General features: G+C 34.2%; 1 long non-coding RNA gene across 1 annotated transcript in view; it reads right to left on the reverse strand.

The window, feature by feature from the left end:
* LOC129488145 (uncharacterized) overlaps positions 1 to 19,737 on the reverse strand; it is a 521,486-nt gene that overhangs the window by 7,257 nt on the left and 494,492 nt on the right. Inside the window, exons 13-14 of the long non-coding RNA XR_010122386.1 lie at positions 2,026 to 2,121; positions 1,153 to 1,385 (exon numbers count right to left, since the gene is read on the reverse strand). This is a non-coding gene — a long non-coding RNA (uncharacterized lncRNA). The remainder of the gene's footprint in view (positions 1 to 1,152; positions 1,386 to 2,025; positions 2,122 to 19,737) is intronic.

The following is a 19,737-nucleotide window of genomic DNA, read 5'->3' on the forward strand; positions in this document are numbered from 1 at the left end:
TGGACACAACAACATGGAAGGCAGATGATATGAAGAGACATAGAGAGAACATCATCTTCTGGCCAGGGAGAGAGGCCTGGAACAGATACCTTCCTCACAACCCTGGGAAAGAACCATCCCTGTCAACACATTGATGATGAACTTCCAGCATTCAGAACTGGGAGGCAATAATATTCTTCCACTCAGCCACCTAATCTGTGGTACTTTGTGATAACATCCCTAGCAAAGTAATACAGAGAGTTAAATAATACATAGACAAAGAACAAACTAAATTAAAGATTTTGTTTCAATTACTTAGAAGAGGTCCAAAGCTTTTTCTTTTCAAAAAAATAAAAGGCTAAAATTTGTACATAGATAATGAATAATCGCTCCACTTTTTATATTTTATTTCATTTATGAATATTTAACTTAATGAATAAACTTTCACTTGAATTTATGGAATGACTGTAGAACTTCATATAATGAACTCTGAACTAGTAGAAAAATCATCTGGGAAAATAGTCCTGACTCCACCACTCAATGTCTAAACAAGAATTAATGAACTAAATAAGTAAAATTATTTTTCCTCACAGATTAGCTGAATGTAATTATACCTGTGCATCCACTTAATCTGATAGTCATACCAATAATGCAAAAGTGATATATTTGTCATAACTGTGCAAAATAGAAATTTGTAACACGTTAACTGTTAACTTTTTTCTTAAAATTTATAAATATAAAACTTTAAAAATATAACTTCACATCTTAACACAAATATAGATTACCAGTGATATCTGCAATCATTTAATATATTGCTAAAAAGGTAAAAGTTTTAAATGGCAAAATTTTGGTTTTACTTTTTCATATTAATTCAATTTAAATGGGTATAAGCAGAAAATAAAAGTCATCTAAATTCTGTACCAACTTAAAGCAGGGAGCATCTGTCAGCATAATAGGCCCTTTAGCCTCCTGCGGGGCAAACTCAGCTAGTAGACATTTTTAAATTGACTGGGTTCTAGAAGAAGCAATTTTTCCTACAAAAGCTGGCAGTTAAGGAGGAAAAGTGTTTTTATCCTAATTGGATTGGATTTGGCCACTGGCATCTTTTCTATTCACCATTATAAATTTAGAAATCTTTTGTAAATTTATACCACTCAGGATGTTCATAGTTACCTGATAAGTTGCCTCACTCAGTTGCTGGTGCTGAGTCTGCTCTTTGCTTCTTGAATAGTTTGTTGCACTCCTTCCCCAGTGGGTTCCTGAAGAATATAAGGAGGCATTTGGGTTTATTTAGCAGCTGGTTATCTCCTGCTAATGGCTGACAATGACAGCCCTTGAAGATACTATTTGCTTTGCTTTCTTCTTAACTTATCCTGCCTATTTGAAGTTTGGTTTGTTGTTCAAGCCTGTCAGGAAAATAACATATAATCAGAGAGTTACAATTAACATCCATTATAACATTATGTCAATTGCTTATTCATTTTTTAAAGCAATTGCAGTCATGGGTTGCAAACATTGATTGTGTTTTAACAATCGAACATCATATTGTGATTACGTTAGTACTAGTAACTAAATTAATATTTCTTTTTAAGCCTGCAGTAAAAATGATGATACTTGGATATATGCATAGCTCAATCATTATGATGAATTGATTTTCCTTAAGTACAAACACACTTTCTCTTTCACACACACACACACACACACACACAATCACATACATAAAAAATGATTATTTTCATTGGCTTTTCTTTTTTTCTTTTAATATGAAGCCCATCCTTTTGCAGAACAATGTTCTAATTTAAATAATTAGCATAAGAATTAATTGAATATATTTAATGCTGATTTTCCATTGTTACTAATTAAATTTTAAAATTTCAATTCATTATATATTCTCAAAAATAGTACTAAAATAATTTGAAAAAATCATTCTCTAACAATTATATTTCCATATAATTTTGAATCATATTTTTCTACTAATATGGGTAGAAAACTAGCATCTAAACGTTATATATATCAAAAAAAGGTTAAAGAAATTGACAGCCAGACCTCCTGAATGGGTAAGAAGCAGTTAGGCCAACTCTGTTATCCAGAAATGCCTCTCTCCATCTTCATACATCCTTCTACTGTTGTGTGCATAGAATTCTAGAGAAAGAAGGAGAGAAGAACATTTGGAGTTCTTCAAACGAGTAGGGTGCCAAACAAGCAAACAAACAAAAAAGTCTCAGACACGCACACATACAAAAAAAAATTGGAGGAATTGATGATAAGGGTGTATAGTTTTGCTGTTCTTGAGTTACATGTGTGCCTACTTATGAAGCAAAATTACTGTCCAGCCATGTTCGTATTAGATTAGGGAAAGGATGATTTGAGCGGAAATGGCAGGTTGGAGGTCAAGGGCTTCAGTGAGTCTGAGTTTATTTCCAGAATCTGCTTTGGCAAGATTGTATGTTTCTTTGAATCAAGTAGGCAGAGTAGTTGGTAGCCAGGCATGAGCAACCTTGCTAAATCTCGGATAAATATGTAATATGTTGTCCTAAATGAGTCAGTGTTATGAGTAAAATAGATTATTTATAATTACTTCAGACAAAGGTCATAAAGTGGTAAAGCGCTAACCAAACCACTAGTTCCATGTGCCTCACCACAATCTCACCTGACCAAGTGCTCAAGGTCACTCATTTCCTACCCTCTGATTTCTCTTAACCAAACTTTAGAATCAGGTTTCTCTGTCCCTACAGAACTCCTAACTCCGCTTGCCCCAAACTTGAACATGCACTAAAAAGCAGAACATATCACCTAATCAGCTGTCCTGAGAACTGATTGATGAGAGCTGGAGACTTTTCCTGTCAGATCCCACCGATCATTTCCCCTTCTTTGCCTGACTTCTTATTTATTGCTTATGCTTTCTTATAAAGAAAGTATTTTTCTGTTTGATTTTGAGATACCTCCTCTTCCCCTGAGTTCAAATGGTTCTCCCTATTGTAATGGTCTTTCTGATTAAACTCTGTTTATCTAAGTCCACATATATTTTTATTTTACACCCAAAAATTGCTGTTGGCAAAGCTGCCTTCCTTGCAGTGGAGTGAAGCCCCTTAAGGCACCCTGAAAAAAACATTCTTACTCCCTAAAGGTTATTAACAGAGAGATGATAGCATAAATGAATGCAGCAGGGTCACATTTACAAACCCAGCTAAGGAAAAATATCTTTGCTCCTTAATAAAGTTCCTCTTCCAGGCCCCACCTCCAAACTGTTGGAAAGAGAAAAAGACTGAAAGATCGGTCTATTTCACCTAACTCCCCATCACTAGTACTTCTCAAAGTCTGAACTGTATTTGGACTGGTAGGTGAGGGAGATGAGGGTAGAATGAGATGAGTAGGTGTAAAGTAAATAGAAAATGGAAGTTTTATGCTAAACTCAACTGAACTTTACAACAGACAGCAGAACTATCAATCTGCCTTAGATACTTCTAAAGGATATTAAATAGAGATTCAACACATTAGGGTTGAATGTAACATTTAGAAATCATTAATTTTTTTCTTTGTACTACACTGAGTTAAGACTCTTTGGTGTTATGTTTACTTGCTGTATCAACTAGAATACTTTCAGCAAAAAGTTGAAAGGGTGCCTGATTTGCAATGGCTTAAACAAGGATGACCTTGAGTTAGCCTATGTATCTACAAGTCTGCAGGAAGCATTTAAGAGATTAGATTAGAGGCTCAATGATACTCTCAAGGACAGAGTTCTTCTCTTCTTTTTGTTTTGCCACCAATATAATAGTGTTCATATCTTTACTCATGAACTGTAAAGGGCTAAAAAAGCTAGAAAATAATGTCCTTATATAATAATGTACAAAGGAGTGAAAGAAGGGTATAGCAAACTGATGAGAGAGTTCTCAGGTGTCTGTTTTTATCTGAGAGGAAAATCTTAACCAGTAGTCTCCCTTACCCAACTCAGAGGATCATTATTTTTCATTGCCCAAAATCTCATGACTAACTTTGAAGAAAGAGACAATTAGAGAGTGAGTAGCTGGAAATTTTAGCTTCTGATTTTGGAGACGTGCTTTGCCAACCTAGAAAAGGCTGATAGGTAGTACTGTTAAGTAATGAACTGAGAGAATTTGCCCCACAAGCCTTTCCATTTTGCTAAAATCATTCTAACCTATTTGTAAATCAAGTGAGACATATAATGGCATCAATTTCTAGTAGATTTCACATGAAACAAGTTGTATCTGTGTCCGTGATTATTAATTTAAATGAATAATTCATTTAACTGAATAAATTACTTTTAAAATTATGATTGGTTATGTTTTCCTTACCATCTTGTGACCATGCAGTAGACATTACTATTACCAGTGTCTTCAAATTTCCCTAACGATAGCAATAGCATCATTCAGTCACCCAAGCTAAGAATGCAGACATCATTAATGTCACACCTTTTACTGTCTTTGCATGTAATAAGATATTTCTGAAAAATGTTATGTTCCAACTAGTTCTCTAATTTATCTGCCTTGTCCATATATCATTTATTGTTATCTTGATTTGAGACCTTATCTTCTATTTCCAGAGTTTCTGGAAATAATGCTTACTATGTGCTTCTGCCTTCAGTCAGACAACCTCCATTCTATATGTCTTGCAATCACAAGCAATTCATTCTTATGCCCAAAATTTTGATGTCTCTTAATTGACCGTTAAGATAAAACCCAAGCTCTCTGCCATGACAACCCCTTTATACTAACCCCAGCAATTTTATCTTTTGACTTCATACTACATGCTACCTTGCAAGAATAAACTACTGTGCCTTTAATCGTTTTTCACTTAATCATAATATTTTTCACTTAATCATAATATTTTTCACTAAAATGAATGCTTTCCACTATTTCCTTTACTCATTTTATTTCTTCTGGAAGTTTGTCTACAGTTTAGATTGAATTAATTGTCCTTACATATTTCTATTATTGTGTTTACTACATTTTATTGTAAAAGCGAGTTAATATTTCCTATTTAGCTGTGGGATTATTAAAGTGAGTGACCACATTAACTATATTGAATGAAGAATCAATGCATGGTTTAACAAATACTGTCCCAATGAACGAATTAATAAATTACCAAAACTATGCAGAATTGCCTTTGCATTTGCAGCTAGTATAGTAGTATTGTAGAGATAATTCATTTAACCTAACATAATTTGCAGGCAAAAGCTACAACATAGTAAAAATATAAATAAAGAAATTTAATCATATCTTTTCCTTTGCTGTCTTCTCTCCCTCTTTGTTAAAATAAGAAAGCTTTTGTAATGTAACACTCTGCTGGTGTTACCAGCTGCTCCTTTAATGTTACTTTTTTTGAATCAACCTCCTCTACTCTGACTTCTAAATATTGGGGTGCTCCAGAGATTGTACTATCTTGGACTTTCTTATCCATTCAATGTTATCCCTAGATAATCACAAACTATCCAATGCCATTCCATCATTACATGCCACATACGCATGTATGTGTGTGTGTGTATATAAATGAATCATCAATATTTAAACCTTGACTAGAAGTCTATTTTGAGTCTATTTGCATCTATTTACTACCTCCAGTTCATATAACATCAAACTTTACCCATGTAAAATAATATTGTCATTTCTCACACTGAACTTAAAAATGTTCTTTATCCAGTTTGCCCTACCTCAGTAAAAAAATACTGGCATCATTTGACTTGAATAAGACAAAAATCTTATCCATAGCCTTGATTCTTCCATTTTTCTGAAGTAAATCACTTCTGCTTTTCTCAGTAAATCACTGCATCATGTCAATTCTATCTTCAAAGTCCATTTTAGTCTTTCTACTTCAGTTTGTTTTCATGTCAGCTGCTATCACCCTAATAAAAGTTACCTTTTCTCTTTAATACAAGGGTTCATCTCCTTGCTTCTTATTCCACCCCTAGTGAAATCCATTCTACCCACAATCATAAAGGATTCTTTTTTAACCATAAATCAAGACACATAATTGCCTTGCTTAGAACATTTTACTAGTTTCTCAATGCACATTGAATAAAATTTAATTTCTTTATCGTAGCTTTTATGCTGTACATTATTGTTTCTACTGTCTACATATTTGACATCAAACCCTGGGATCTTTGTTCTCATGCACTCAGTGTACTGGTTTTCTTTGGATTCCCCAAACCAGCTAAGTCAGTTCCTTCTTCATAACCACTGTTTACAACTCTGTCCAGTCAAAAATCACCTCTTCAAATAGAGTCTCTCTTGACTATCATAACTTATCTCACTCCAATCATTTTCACACTACAGGTGTTTGTGTTTTTTTTAACCAGTCTTATCTACCTGCAATTGTCTTTTTAAATATTATTAATTATTTCTAAACTTTTCTTCTAATATGTAGGTTCCATGCCAATATGAACACTGTCTATCATATTTATCACTGAATGTCTAGTGTTTAGATATGCCTTCTCCATATTAAAACAGTAATACGTAGCAGAATAACCATTGAAAATGGGTTTATGTACTTAAAACTCCTGACTATATACACACTCTAGTATTTATAACGAAAATGACCTTTAAAAATGCATTTATTTATCTAGATCAATTAACACATTTGTAAACTAGTAGTTTACATGTGTTTACTTGAAATGATTACAGTGAAAATTTAATAAAGTATGTATACAAGAATAAGTCTCTCCAAATCTTAAAGTGCTATACAATTCCAAATTTTATTCTGTTATATATATATATGTGTGTGTATATATATATGTGTATATATATGTGTATATATGTATATATATGTGTATTTATATGTGTATATATGTATATATATGTGTATATATGTATATATATGTGTATATATGTATATATATGTGTATATGTGTATATATATGTGTGTATATATATGTGTATATATGTGTATATATATGTGTGTATATATATGTGTATATATATATGTGTGTGTATATATATATGTGTATATATATATGTGTGTGTATATATATATATATATATATGTTGAAGCTACAAAGCCAGAAGACAGATTTCTATAATTCATATACAAAGTCTATCTTTTCTAACAAATTGAACTTGGATAGAAGCTTGGTCATCCAGAATCTCCATGTTCAAAAGTTGTACAGTAAATGACAAGTGTTCTATGTTTTAAGAGTAACTTGTTTCTAAAAATGCATTTTTAAAAATGTTTCTAGGCCGGGCGCGGTGGCTCACGCTTGTAATCCCAGCACTTTGGGGGGCCGAGGCGGGCGGATCACGAGGTCAGGAGATCGAGACCACGGTGAAACCCCGTCTCTACTAAAAATACAAAAAATTAGCCGGGCGTGGTGGCGGGTGCCTGTAGTCCCAGCTACTCGGAGAGGCTGAGGCAGGAGAATGGCGTGAACCTGGGAGGCGGAGCTTGCAGTGAGCCGAGATTGCGCCACTGCACTCTAGCCTGGGCGACTGAGCAAGACTCCGTCTCAAAAAAAAAAAAAAAAAAAAAAAAAAAAAAATGTTTCTAAAAATAAAAGACACTGATTGTCAGGAGGATTATTTAAACAAATGAACTTTAAAAAGCAGTGCCTTTAAATGTTGGCAACCATTTGAGCAACTATACACTGGTAGGTATTTATAAGGTTAATTTGCGGGCTGGGAAAATGTGACAATATATTAGAAATCAGTGGCCACTGAAACTAACTGGAAAAAATGAAAATAAAGTGATTTTAAAATTAGAATATACATCAGTGTGAACATATGAGTTAACCGATAGAAATTGAATTTTTAGAAGGCATCTGTTCCTGAGAGTATGCTGCAGTTGTGGATGTTTGGCTAATGAACCAGAGTACTAAAAAATATGTTGTAGCCAAATTCAGAAATGTTTAATTCTGCCCACAGAACTTGTGGTGTGTGTGTGTGTGTGTGTGTGTGTGGTTGTATGTGTAAATGTGCATGCTTATGCAGTTGCAGGCAAAAAAAATGATGATTTTAGAAGATGACAAAGGGAAAGAAAAAATGCAATTAAAATAGTTTATTCACTTATCAAATAAAGGTTCTCTTTTAAAGTATTTATTTTGTTGGGCATTCAGCCATTCAGAGACTCAACAATTCAACAATAGTTGAGCAAGGGCCTTATGTGCTGAGAGTCATAACAGTGAATTGGTAGAAATAATCTCTGCCTTCTTGGGTCTTAAAATCTGTTGGAAGGGAGCATAAGGACACAAAGAAATGAGGCAAATATAGTAAATAATAATAGGTGTTATGTTAGAAAAGTTTAAGGTAGGGGTCCCCAACCCCCAGGCCAGGGACCAGTACTTCATCTGTATTTAATGCCACTCCCTATCACTCACATTACTGCTTGAGCTCCACCTCCTGTCAGATCAGAGGCAGCATTACATTCTCATAGGAGTGTAAACCGTACTATGAACTGCACATGTGAAAGATCTAGGCTGCACACTCCTTATGAGAATCTAATGGCTGATGATCTGTCACTGTCTCCCTTCATCCCCAGATTAGACCATCTAGTTGCAAGGAAAACAAGTTCAGGGCTCTCACTGATTCTACATTATGGTGAGTTGTCTAATTACTTCCTTGTATATGACAATGTAATAATAATAGAAATAAAGTGTGCAACAAATGTAATGAGCTTTAATCATACTGGAACAATCCCTCTGCTCCCCTCCACCCAGTCCATCGAAAAATTGTCTTCCATAAAACCAGTCCCTGCCAGGCTCAGTGGCTCACATCTGTAATCCCAGGACTTTGGGAGGCCGAGGGGGGTGGATCAACAGGTCAAGAGATCGAGACCATCCTGGCCAACATGGTGAAACCCCGTCTCTACTAAAAATACAAAAATTAGCTGGGCCTCGTGGTGCATGCCTGTAGTTTCAGCTACTCGGGAAGCTGAGGCAGGAGAATTGCTTGAAACCAGGAGCAGGAAGTTGCAGTGAGCCAAGATTGCGCCACTGCACTCCAGCCTGGTGACAGAGCGAGACTCCATCTCAAACAAACAAACAAATAACAACAACAACAAAAAAGCAGTCCCTGGTACCCAAAAGGTTGGGAACTGCTGGTTTAAGGTATAAATGGATACCATGGGTGGGGCATTTAACTGAAACTTGAAACAATGGGAAGAGTAAGACAATAAAAGGTAGGTGGTATACGATGAGGCAGTGACTAGATCTGGAAAGACTTTGAGAGCAGGACTTATGGATTTGGGCTTTATCCTAAGGCATGTGAAGCATGAGAAAAATGTAAGCCAGAGAATGTCATAATTGGATTTTTGTCTTGTAATCTGATATGGTTTGGCTTTGTGTCCCCATCAAAATCTCATGTCAAATTGTAATCCTCACTTGTCAAGGCGGGATCTGGTGGGAGTGATTGTATCATGGGGGTGGTTTCCCCCATGCTATTCTCATGACTGTGAGCAAGTTCTCATGAGATCTGATGTTGAAAGTGTTTGGCACTTCCCCTGCTCTCACTGTCTCTCCTGCCACCATGTAAGATGTGCCTTGCTTCTCCTTCACCTTCCACCATGATTATAAGTTTCCCCAGCCATACAAAACTATGAGTCAATTAAATCTCTTTTCTTCATAAATTACACCAGGTAGTTCTTCATAGCAGTGTGAGAAAAATGGACTAATAAAGAATATTGGCACCAAGAATGAGATATTTCTATAAAGATACTTGAAAATTTGGAAGTGGCTTCAGAACTGGGTAGCAGATTGGAACAGTTTGGAGAGCTCAGAAGAAGACAGGAAGACGTGGGAAAGTTTGAAACTTCCTGGAGTCTTGTATAATAATTTTGACCAAAATGCTGATAATGATACGAACAGTGAAGTCCCTGCTGAGGAGGTCTCAGATGGAGATGAGGAACTTACTGGGAACTGGAGTAAAGGTGACTCTTGCTATTCTTTGGCAAAGAGACTGGTGGCATTTTGCTCCTGCCCTAGAGATCTGTTGAACTTTGAATTTGAGGAGATGATTTAGGGTATCTGGCAAAATAAATTTCTAAGCAGTAAAGCTTTCAAGAGATGACCTGGCTTTTTCTGAAAGTATATGCATTCACAAAGAGATGATCTGAAATTGGAACTTAGGTTTAAAAGGGAAGCGAAGCTTAAAAGTTTGAAAAATTTGCAGCCTGACCATGAGGTAGAAAAGAAAAACCCATTTTCTGGGGAGAAATTTAAGCCAGCTGCATAAATTTGCATAAGTAAAGAGGAGCGGAAAGTTAACTGCCAAGACAATAGGGAAAGTGTCTCCAGGGAATGTCAGAGGGTTTCACAGCAGCCCCTCCCATCACAGGCCCGGAAACCTAGAGAGTAAAATGGTTTCAAGCTTGTCTTCTGTGCACCCACAGAGCTTTGGAAAAGCCTGGATGTCTGGCAGAAGTCTGCTGCAGTGACGGAGTTATCATACAGAACCTGTAGTAGGGCAGTGTGGAGGGGGAATGTGGGATTGAAGCTCCCCCGCTGAGTCCCCACTGAGGCACTGTCTAGTGAAGCTGTGAGAAGAGGCTACTCTCCTCCAGACTTCAGAAAGGCAGATCCATCAACAGCTTGCACCATGCACCTGGAAAAGCCATAGGCACTCAACTCCAGCCCACGAAAGCAGCTGTTGGGGCTGTACCTGCAGAGCCACAGGGGCAGAGCTGCCCAAGGGCTAGGGAGCCCACCTCTTGCATAAGCGTGACCTAGACATGAGACATGAAGTCAAAAGAGATTATTTAATTGCTTTAAGATTTATTGAGTGCCTTGCGGAGATTCGAACTTGCATGGTGCCTGTGGCCCCTTTGTTTTGGCCAATTTCTCCTAGTTGGAATAGGAGTACTTACCCACCGCTTCTACTCCTATTGTATCTTGTAAGTAAGTAACTTGTTTTTGATTTTATAGGCTCATAGGTATAAGGGACTTGCCTTGTCTCAGATGAGACTTTGGACTTAGACTTTTAAGTTAATGCTGGAATGGAGTTAAGACTTTGGGGGACTGTTGGGAAAGCATGGTTGTGTTTTGAGACGTGAAAAGGGCATGAGATTTGGGAGGGGCCAAGGGTGGAATGATATGGTTTGGCTCTGTGTCCCCACTCAAATCTCATGTCAAATTGTAATCCTCCCGTGTCAATGGAGGGACCTGAGGGGAGTGACTGGATCATGGGTGTTGTTTTCCTGATCCTATTTTCATGATAGCAAGTGATTTCTCATGAGATCTGAGATCTCTTGCTTTCTCTCATGTCGCCATGAAAGATGTGCCTTGCTACCTCTTCCACCATGATTGTAAGTTTCCTGAGGCCTCCTCGGCCATGTGGCACTGAGTCAATTAAATATATTTTCTTCGTAAATTACCTAGTCTCAGGTAGTTCTTTATAGCATTGTGAAAATAAACTAATACAGAAACAAATGTTGATAATAGGGTGGACAATGTACTGAAGAATAGAAATACTTGATGAGTTGAGGTTTTTTGTTGTTATTATTTATTATTTGGAGTATTTTTGCAGCAATCTAAGCAAGGAATACACTACTTGGGCTGGAGTATAAATTGTTGCTGGAGATAAGTAAAGGATTAAATAGGTATTTATGAAGGAAGCCTTGGAGAATGATTGAGAATTAACTGTGATAGAGATGTCAGAAATATGCCTCTGGATTCTGACTTACGATATTGAAAGCACTGGAAAAAGTTCCAATTTCAGAGAAAAGGGAAAAAATTCAGCTTTAACATCATTAATTTATGGGTTGTATAATATTCTGAAGGTGATTTCTATAGGTCTATTTTTAAAAATAATTCAAAATGCATTTTTATGTTTTGGAATACAATCAAAAATTCTCAGAAGTTCACAGAGAGTGGTTCACAGTGTGGTAGGTTCTGAATCCTCTATTTGTATAAAATGGTCAACAGCCTATGTCCCGGTTTACTAGTAGAGAAAATAAAATTTTAAAATACCTATTGATTAACTGATTAGGTATAACTGAGTATTAATTTGCTGGAATTATTCCAAGAAATACAGTTGAACAAATACTCTTCTAATACAGATAAAGGGCACTTTTGAACAATCTTTTTAGAGTAGTATAGTCAAACAGTATTTTTAGAGTAGTATAGTCAAATAGCTAGAGATCAAAACAAGAGGTTAGAAACCTTGTTCTCTAGCTCCACTTTTTCGTTAGTGGAGTGATCTTGCACAGGACACGTTTACTCTTTGGGTTTTGTTCCCTTTATTCTCATAACTTTTAGAAAATAGTTACATGACTTCTAATTAAAACTGATTTCTAATTTTAAAGCCAGTTTTAAACAAACACCTCTTAGACATAGGAAAGAAAAATATATAGATATGAATATGAATATTTAGAAACTAATAGAAACATTTACCAGAGACTTATGAGGAGACAACAGGAAACAGAAATATTTTATTAAAAATTTTACCCCTTGCTGGCCTGGGCGAAAGAGTGAGACTCCGTCTCAAAAAAAAAAAAAAAAAAAAATTTTCCCCCTTTCTGAATATCTCATACTTCTGAAATCCCTTTCTGCTTTTTATAAATTGCACCTCAATTCTCTATAGTCTACAATTTTAGCCAATTCATTATCTAATCACCCAACTCTCTTTTCTATGAAATGTATTCTTTTCTTCTTGAAATATCTTTCTTTTGTAGTATAAATTTTCATTTTTTAAAAATTATTTTGTTTACCTTTATGGATTTTCCTTATCTATATAGAAAGCCCCATAAAACGTTGAGGTAAAAAGAAAATCAAAAACAAAAACACAACTCCTGGATTCTCATATGATTTATGGTCTATGTCAGCATTGGGGGTAGGGGGACTGTGGGAGTAAGGAAGTCAGAGGAAACAGAGACCGGTAGTCACATTGAGTCGGGGTGGACAGAGGCCCTAAATCTAAATTTTTATGGTAGCAAAAATGAACTTTAAGAATTCCTACAAGTCTGCCATATTAAACAATTATATTTCGTATTACTATGCTAAATAATATATATGTATGGAAAATATTAATTAAATTACATATTCTGTCCAAACATAGGTAATTGATTTTACGCATTGACATTTTATCTCAAGTGTAGTTTCAGTGTGTTCATTGTGTCAGATTTATTTAAAAACTATCAAATATATTTAAAGACTGTCTTGATTTCTTCCAGTTATTAAGATATTCGACAGATATTCTATGAGTTCTCAAAATATAAAATCTAAGGTATATTTTTTATTTGGCAATAGAAAAATAAAATATGCATGTATGCTGATGTTTGAAATATTAAAAATCCGGCATAAATAAAATTGTACTCCTGTGATTTTTTTTGTTAAATATATATTTATAATGTATTATTTTTACACACTGTCATATCAAAAAGCTAAAAATGTCTTGAAGTGTGTCCAAAATTTGAAGATATACTTAAGTTAAAAATATAAAGATGTATCTAAATTGAAAATAATAGGCTATAATATCCATTACGGTTGACAATGAATAGATCAAAATTAAATATGTCTGAAAATAATATCAGAATATTTTAATAATATTATTGAATAATAGAATAATATTTTAATATAATTTAATAATATTTTGTGACAATACCTTAACACAAACTACCTATAATATATATCAGGACCAAAATGTTGTTAGAGGAGAAATCAATAAAACGAAAACTTTATAAGGTATTCTAAAGGCAAGGAAATTAGAATCAAATGAAAACTATGAGTAGATAGACTTAACTACATGTTTATGTGCTCACATATAAATATACTAAATCACGTGATTTATTCACTATACTGTTAATATGATCAATTACTATGATTGATTTTCAGTTGGTAACCAACACTGTATTCCTGAGATAACACAATATTAGTCATTATGTATTATCCTTTTCTATTACCTGATTCTGTACAGAAATATTTTGTTAAGGACTTTCACATGCATTTCATAGTTTGTATAGGTCTATGGTTTTACTTATTTATTGTAATATATTAGTCTATTTTTGGTACCAGGTGAATGTTGACTTTATAAAATGAATTGGGAGGGGCTTCATGTTCAGGTTTTTTATTTCATTTTGTTCTAATTAGGTAATGTATGTCTTTCCTGGAATGCATTTTTTTCATCAAAGCCTTTATATTTATTGTTGCAAACTTATTCCTAATATACTCTTTATTATCTTTTAATGTTCATAGGATCTGTTGGGATCTCCTATCTTATATTCCTGATATTGGCACTTTGTATATTTTCTCTGTGCTTCTTAGTCTGGCGAGAAGTTTGTCAAATTCATTGTTTATTTCAGAGAACTGACTGTTGATTTCATAATTCCCTTTTTTTTTATTTCTTTAGTCTCTGTTCTTGCTTGTATGACATGTGTTTTCTTTCTAATTTGAGTTAGACTTGCTTTTGTTTTCCAACCTCTTAAATTGGAACGCTCTATATTATTGCTTTTTGTTTCCTAACATAAACGCTTAAAGCTATAATATCTAACACGTTGATATGCTGAATTTTTAGTATAAATCATTTCAAAGTATTTTTAAGTTTCTCTATTTTATTATTTGATGAATAACTTGTTTAGAAGTTAGCAGTTTAATTTTAAAATATCTATGGATTTTTCATAAGTGTTTTTGTCATTGGTTTCCAGTTGAAATATATTATGGTCAGAGAAAACACTTTGCGTGGTTTCAATTCATCCACATTTTTTTAGTTGTTTGTTTTGTGGCCCACTGTTTCTTCTTCCCATGTGTATTCTATTTCTGGTGAAAAGAATGTAATCCCAGCACTTTGAGAGGTCAAGGCAGGCAGATCACGAGGTCAAGAGTTCAAGACCAGCCTTGCCAACATAGTGAAACCTCGTCTCTATTAAAAATACAAAAATTAGCAGGGCATGGTGGCACGTGCCTGTAGTCCCAGCTTCTCTGGAGGCTGAGAGAGGAGAATCCCTTGAACCCGGGAGGTGGAGGTTGCGGTGAGCAGAGATGTGCCACTGCACTCCAGCCTGAGCAACAAAACGAGACTCTGTCTCAAAATATATATATATATATAATATATACATATATATTGTACTGTTATCAGTGGATATAAAAAATGTAAATATTAGTATTCCATATCTTTTCTTTTTTGAGACGGAGCCTTGCTCTCTCATCCAGGCTGGAGTGCAGTGGCGCGATCTCGGCTCACTGCAAGCTCCGCCTCCCGGGTTCACGCCATTCTCCTGCCTCAGCCTCTGGAGTAGTGGGACTACAGGAGCTCGTCACCCCACCCGGCTAACTTCGTTTTTGTATTTTTAATAGAGACAGGGTTTCACCGTGTTAGCTAGGATGGTCTACATCTCCTGACCTTGTGATCTGCCCGCCTCGGCCTCCCAAAGTGCTGGGATTACAGGCGTGAGCCACCGGGCCCGGCCAGTATTCTACAAATTTTAATATGTACAAGGTAGTTAATAGTGTCATTTATATATTTGATACATTTACTAATTTGGGGTCCTTTCATAATTCAGAGTGGAGTAGTGAACAGTCTAACTCATATTGTGTAATTGTGTATTTATTTTTTAGTTCTGTCCATTTTTTCATGTAATCTGAAACCTAACATATGGTTAGGTCCGCATATAGTTAGATTTTGTTTTTTATCCAGTCTGACAATCGCTACTTTTGCATTGAAATATTTAGAGCATTTTTAATATAACTTTTAATATAGCTGGGCTTAATTTTACTACTATATATTTTCTATTTTCCTATCTATATTTTTTCCTATTTTTCCCTGGCTTCTTTTAAAGTGTAAAATGAAAAAAATACTTAAAAAAATATGTTTATATATGTTTTACATATTTTTATAAATACCTATAGAAAAATTATAGGTATATTATTTATATGTGTTATATGTATTTTATATATATTTATATATATATAAAGAGGTAATAAAGATGGTTTTCATCATATTTTATTCATTTTTTTCTGTATAATGCATTTTTTTATAAAGGAGAAAAAAGTTTTAAAAAATTGTTGCTATAAACGTCTTACAGGTACTTAAGTAAATAGGCGAATGGATATATATGATTTTCGGAGCATAGAGAAAGTTGTGGGGGAAACAGAAAAGCCATTATATCGTATTAGCTGCATTTGTTACCTTACCAGTGTGCCAGTGGAGGAGGAACAAGGAGAAGCTGTTAATATCCTTATCGTGTGCCATTGCATCTTTATTTATTCACTTAGACACAGGGTCTCACTCTGTCGCCCAGGCTGAAGAGCAGTGGCACGATCTCTGCTCACTACAACCTCCACCTCCCAGTTTCAAGCGGTTCTTGTGCCTCAGCCTCCCACATAGCTGGGACTACAGGCGCATGCCACCACACCTGGCTAAATTTTTTATGTATTTTTTGGTATAGACAGAGTTTCACCATGTTGGCCAGGCTGGTCTCAAACTCCTGACCTCAAGTGATCGGCCAGCCTTGGCATCCAAATTGTTAGGATTACAGGCATGATTCACTGTGCCCGGCCTGCCATTGCATCTTTAAAAAATCATATTTTCATTTAATTTTAAAAATAATAAAGATTTTTAACAGATACGTCATTTTAAATTTTTAAAATTTATTACGAGTTTCTTAATTAGCTGTCATTTGTAAATAAACTTAAATTGATTTATTTTTCTGTAGTGCTAAAATTTATATTAGTCAAGTTGCAATTCAATTCATTTATGTTGCTACTTTTATATTCACTTATTTGGTTATTGCTACAGAGAGACTAACAATTAGTAAATTATAATTCTTATTGCATAACACCACAGAATCTATTTACATAGAACTTAACGTAAAAAAAATTGCTATTAATTTATGGAAAATAGTTTCACTAGGTGTCTTAGATATGCATTATTAAAACAATTAGGTTATTAATATATCCTTTCCATATAAGAGAAATCTTGAGTGTATATCTAATATATCAATATTACCAACTAAAGACTATTTGTCAGTATTCTTGATGCTAAATGTGATATTGTGAAATTGACTCATGCCCACTTTGCATGGCAAGTGTCACAAGGTAGCAATGATTAGATTACTATATCTGATTTGTGACTAACAGCCACCTATTATGTATATCCTATTTATTACTTCTGTGCCACATTCTAGACCTACTCTGAACAAATTATACCATAATTTCTTAAAATAGTCAAAGGTGAAGACAGATCAATTAAAGTATTTTAAATGTTTATATTAGAGAAGGCTATGCTATTCTCCTAAACTTTGTCTTTCATATCTCAGATGCCACGTAATGACAGGCAACTACTTTGTAAAAAAGATAAATTCTATTTCTCCACAACCTCATCAGCATCTATTATTTCTTGACTTTTTAATAATCACTATTCTGAATGGCATGAAATGGTATCTCATTGTGTTTCTCATTTGCATTTCTCTAATTATCGGTGATGATGAGCTTTTTTTCATATTTGTTGACCAAATAAAAATCTTCTTTTGAGAAGTGTCTGTTCTTAAACTTTGCCCATTTTTTCATGGGGTTGTTTTTTTTCTTGTAAATTTGTTTAAGTCCTTGTAGATTCTGGATATTAGACCTTTGTTAGATGGGTAGATTGCAAAAATTTTCTTTTGACCCCGAAATCCGATTACTGAGTAATACACCCAAATGAAGAAAAATCATTCTACTATAAACACACAAGAACATGTGTGTTTATTGCAGCATTATTTACAATAGCAAAGTCTTGGAACAAACACAAATGCCCATCAATGATAGACTGAATAAAGAAAATTTAGTACATATACAACATGGAGTACTATGCAGCCATAAAAAGCAAAGAGATCATGTCCCTTGCAGGGATATGGATGAAGCTTGAAGCCATCATCCTCAGCAAACTAACACAGGAACAGAAAACCAAACAATACATGTTCTTACTGGTAAGTGGTAGTTGAACAATGAGAAAACATGGAAACAGGGTGGGGAACAACACATACCGGGACAGTCAGGGGGTGGGGAGCACAGGGAAGGGAGAGCATTAGGACAAATATCTAATGCATGCGGGTTGACAGGTTGAAGGGTCCAGCAAACCACCACAGCACATGTATACCTATGTAACAAACCTGCACATTCTGCACTTGTATCCAGAACTTAAAACAAAAATAAAAACAAAATTTTTTTAAAAAGATAAATTCTGTGTAGCCACCACTGATTCTGCCTATAATGATATCAAGAATTCTGTTTTGCTTGATTTAGGTTTTTAATTTTCTACTGAATGTCAAATTGGTTTGACATTGTATACGTAAAACTTCAGTTATCACAAATATATCAGATGTATAGTAAGTCTATATATCTTTTAAATTATGTTTACTATTTATAATCAATAGTAAATCTATTATTAAATTTGTTGTAGTAAATCTATTACAGTAAATGTATAGTAAATAGTAAATCTATTATTAAAAGATATATAGTAAGTCTATATACCTTTTCTGGGTCAATTTCCAACAATACTGAAGTGAGTAATGAACTTATACATTTTAAGCAATGGCATCATTGCAACTTCATAATTCTACACTTCTGATTGAACCATCTCCAACATTACCCAGTTTAGAAAACTTTAATTTATATTCATAACTACATTATTGTAAAAATTAAACTATGAAAATTTTACATTTTATTTTTTTAATTGAAACATAAAAGTTGAAATTAAAATGAATCTTTTTGCACATCTATGTTTACTATCTACAATAGTAAACATATCTACTATCTACAATAGTAAATATAATTGAAAAGACATAAATTATATATGATAGATTATATATAAATGGATAATAAATATAATTTAAAAGATGAAGAGAGGTTTGAGTTGTTCCAAACTATGAAACAGTTCTCCATATTTCACTTTTTTTATCCCAGAAATATATAATCACTCCTGAGTTCCAAACTGCTAACTATATACTACTGTTTCATTCTCATATTATAATAGCAACACACCCATTCCACTGTTTTTAAGAATTACCATTTACCAAGAATGGAGGCACTATAGGTAAAAATAGAAAGCTAGAAGGAGGAAATCTACTTCAAGATATAATATAGGTGTAACAGCTATAGAAAATATTTTCATGTGTCATTCTACTGTAGATTATCCAACTTTTTTTAAACAATTGTCATAATTTTCAGGTAAATGGCTAGAGGTCAAAAATCTGAGGGTATATATTAATTAGTTGAACTCATATGACTTATAGCTATTTAAGGTGTGCATTATCCCTCTGCCTTCTCAGAGGCTATTATTGCTTTAAGGGCTGAAGCCTACACAAGGCAGCCAAGAATGTGACAAAGACAGCAGGGGCCCACTCTAAAGCTGCTGAGTCCATCTGTCATAGCAAGGATGTTAGCATTTACTTTAAAATCGAATTTCCATTCCAAAATGTAATTTCACCAAGCACTAACTCTTGCAACATTATATATTTTTACCCAGTTGCTATTTCTAGAGCTACTAGTCATGACTAGCTCTGCATTAAAATTTGACTGAAGCTGCATGTATGTATTAAATCAGTGAGTACCTTGAACTTTATGTTATTTAAGAAGATTGGGAAATATGATATTTTAGGAAATAATGTTAATATACAATTGACACACACATTCCAAATAATGTGAAGGATATAGTTTTCTATAGAAATTTATACCAGTAACTTTGAATTTTCAGAGAGAGTATCTAGTATGGATTTTATGATGCTTAAACATTATTAATAGCAATATTTTTATATTAAAATGATAGTAATTTTCAATTGATCAGAAATTAAAATCTAGTTTATTCTATTATTGAATGTGTTTGTATTTGTCTATGTGTAATAACATGT

The sequence above is a fragment of the Symphalangus syndactylus genome, chromosome 8 (assembly GCF_028878055.3).
Source record: "Symphalangus syndactylus isolate Jambi chromosome 8, NHGRI_mSymSyn1-v2.1_pri, whole genome shotgun sequence".
NCBI classification, from domain to species: Eukaryota; Metazoa; Chordata; class Mammalia; order Primates; family Hylobatidae; genus Symphalangus; species Symphalangus syndactylus.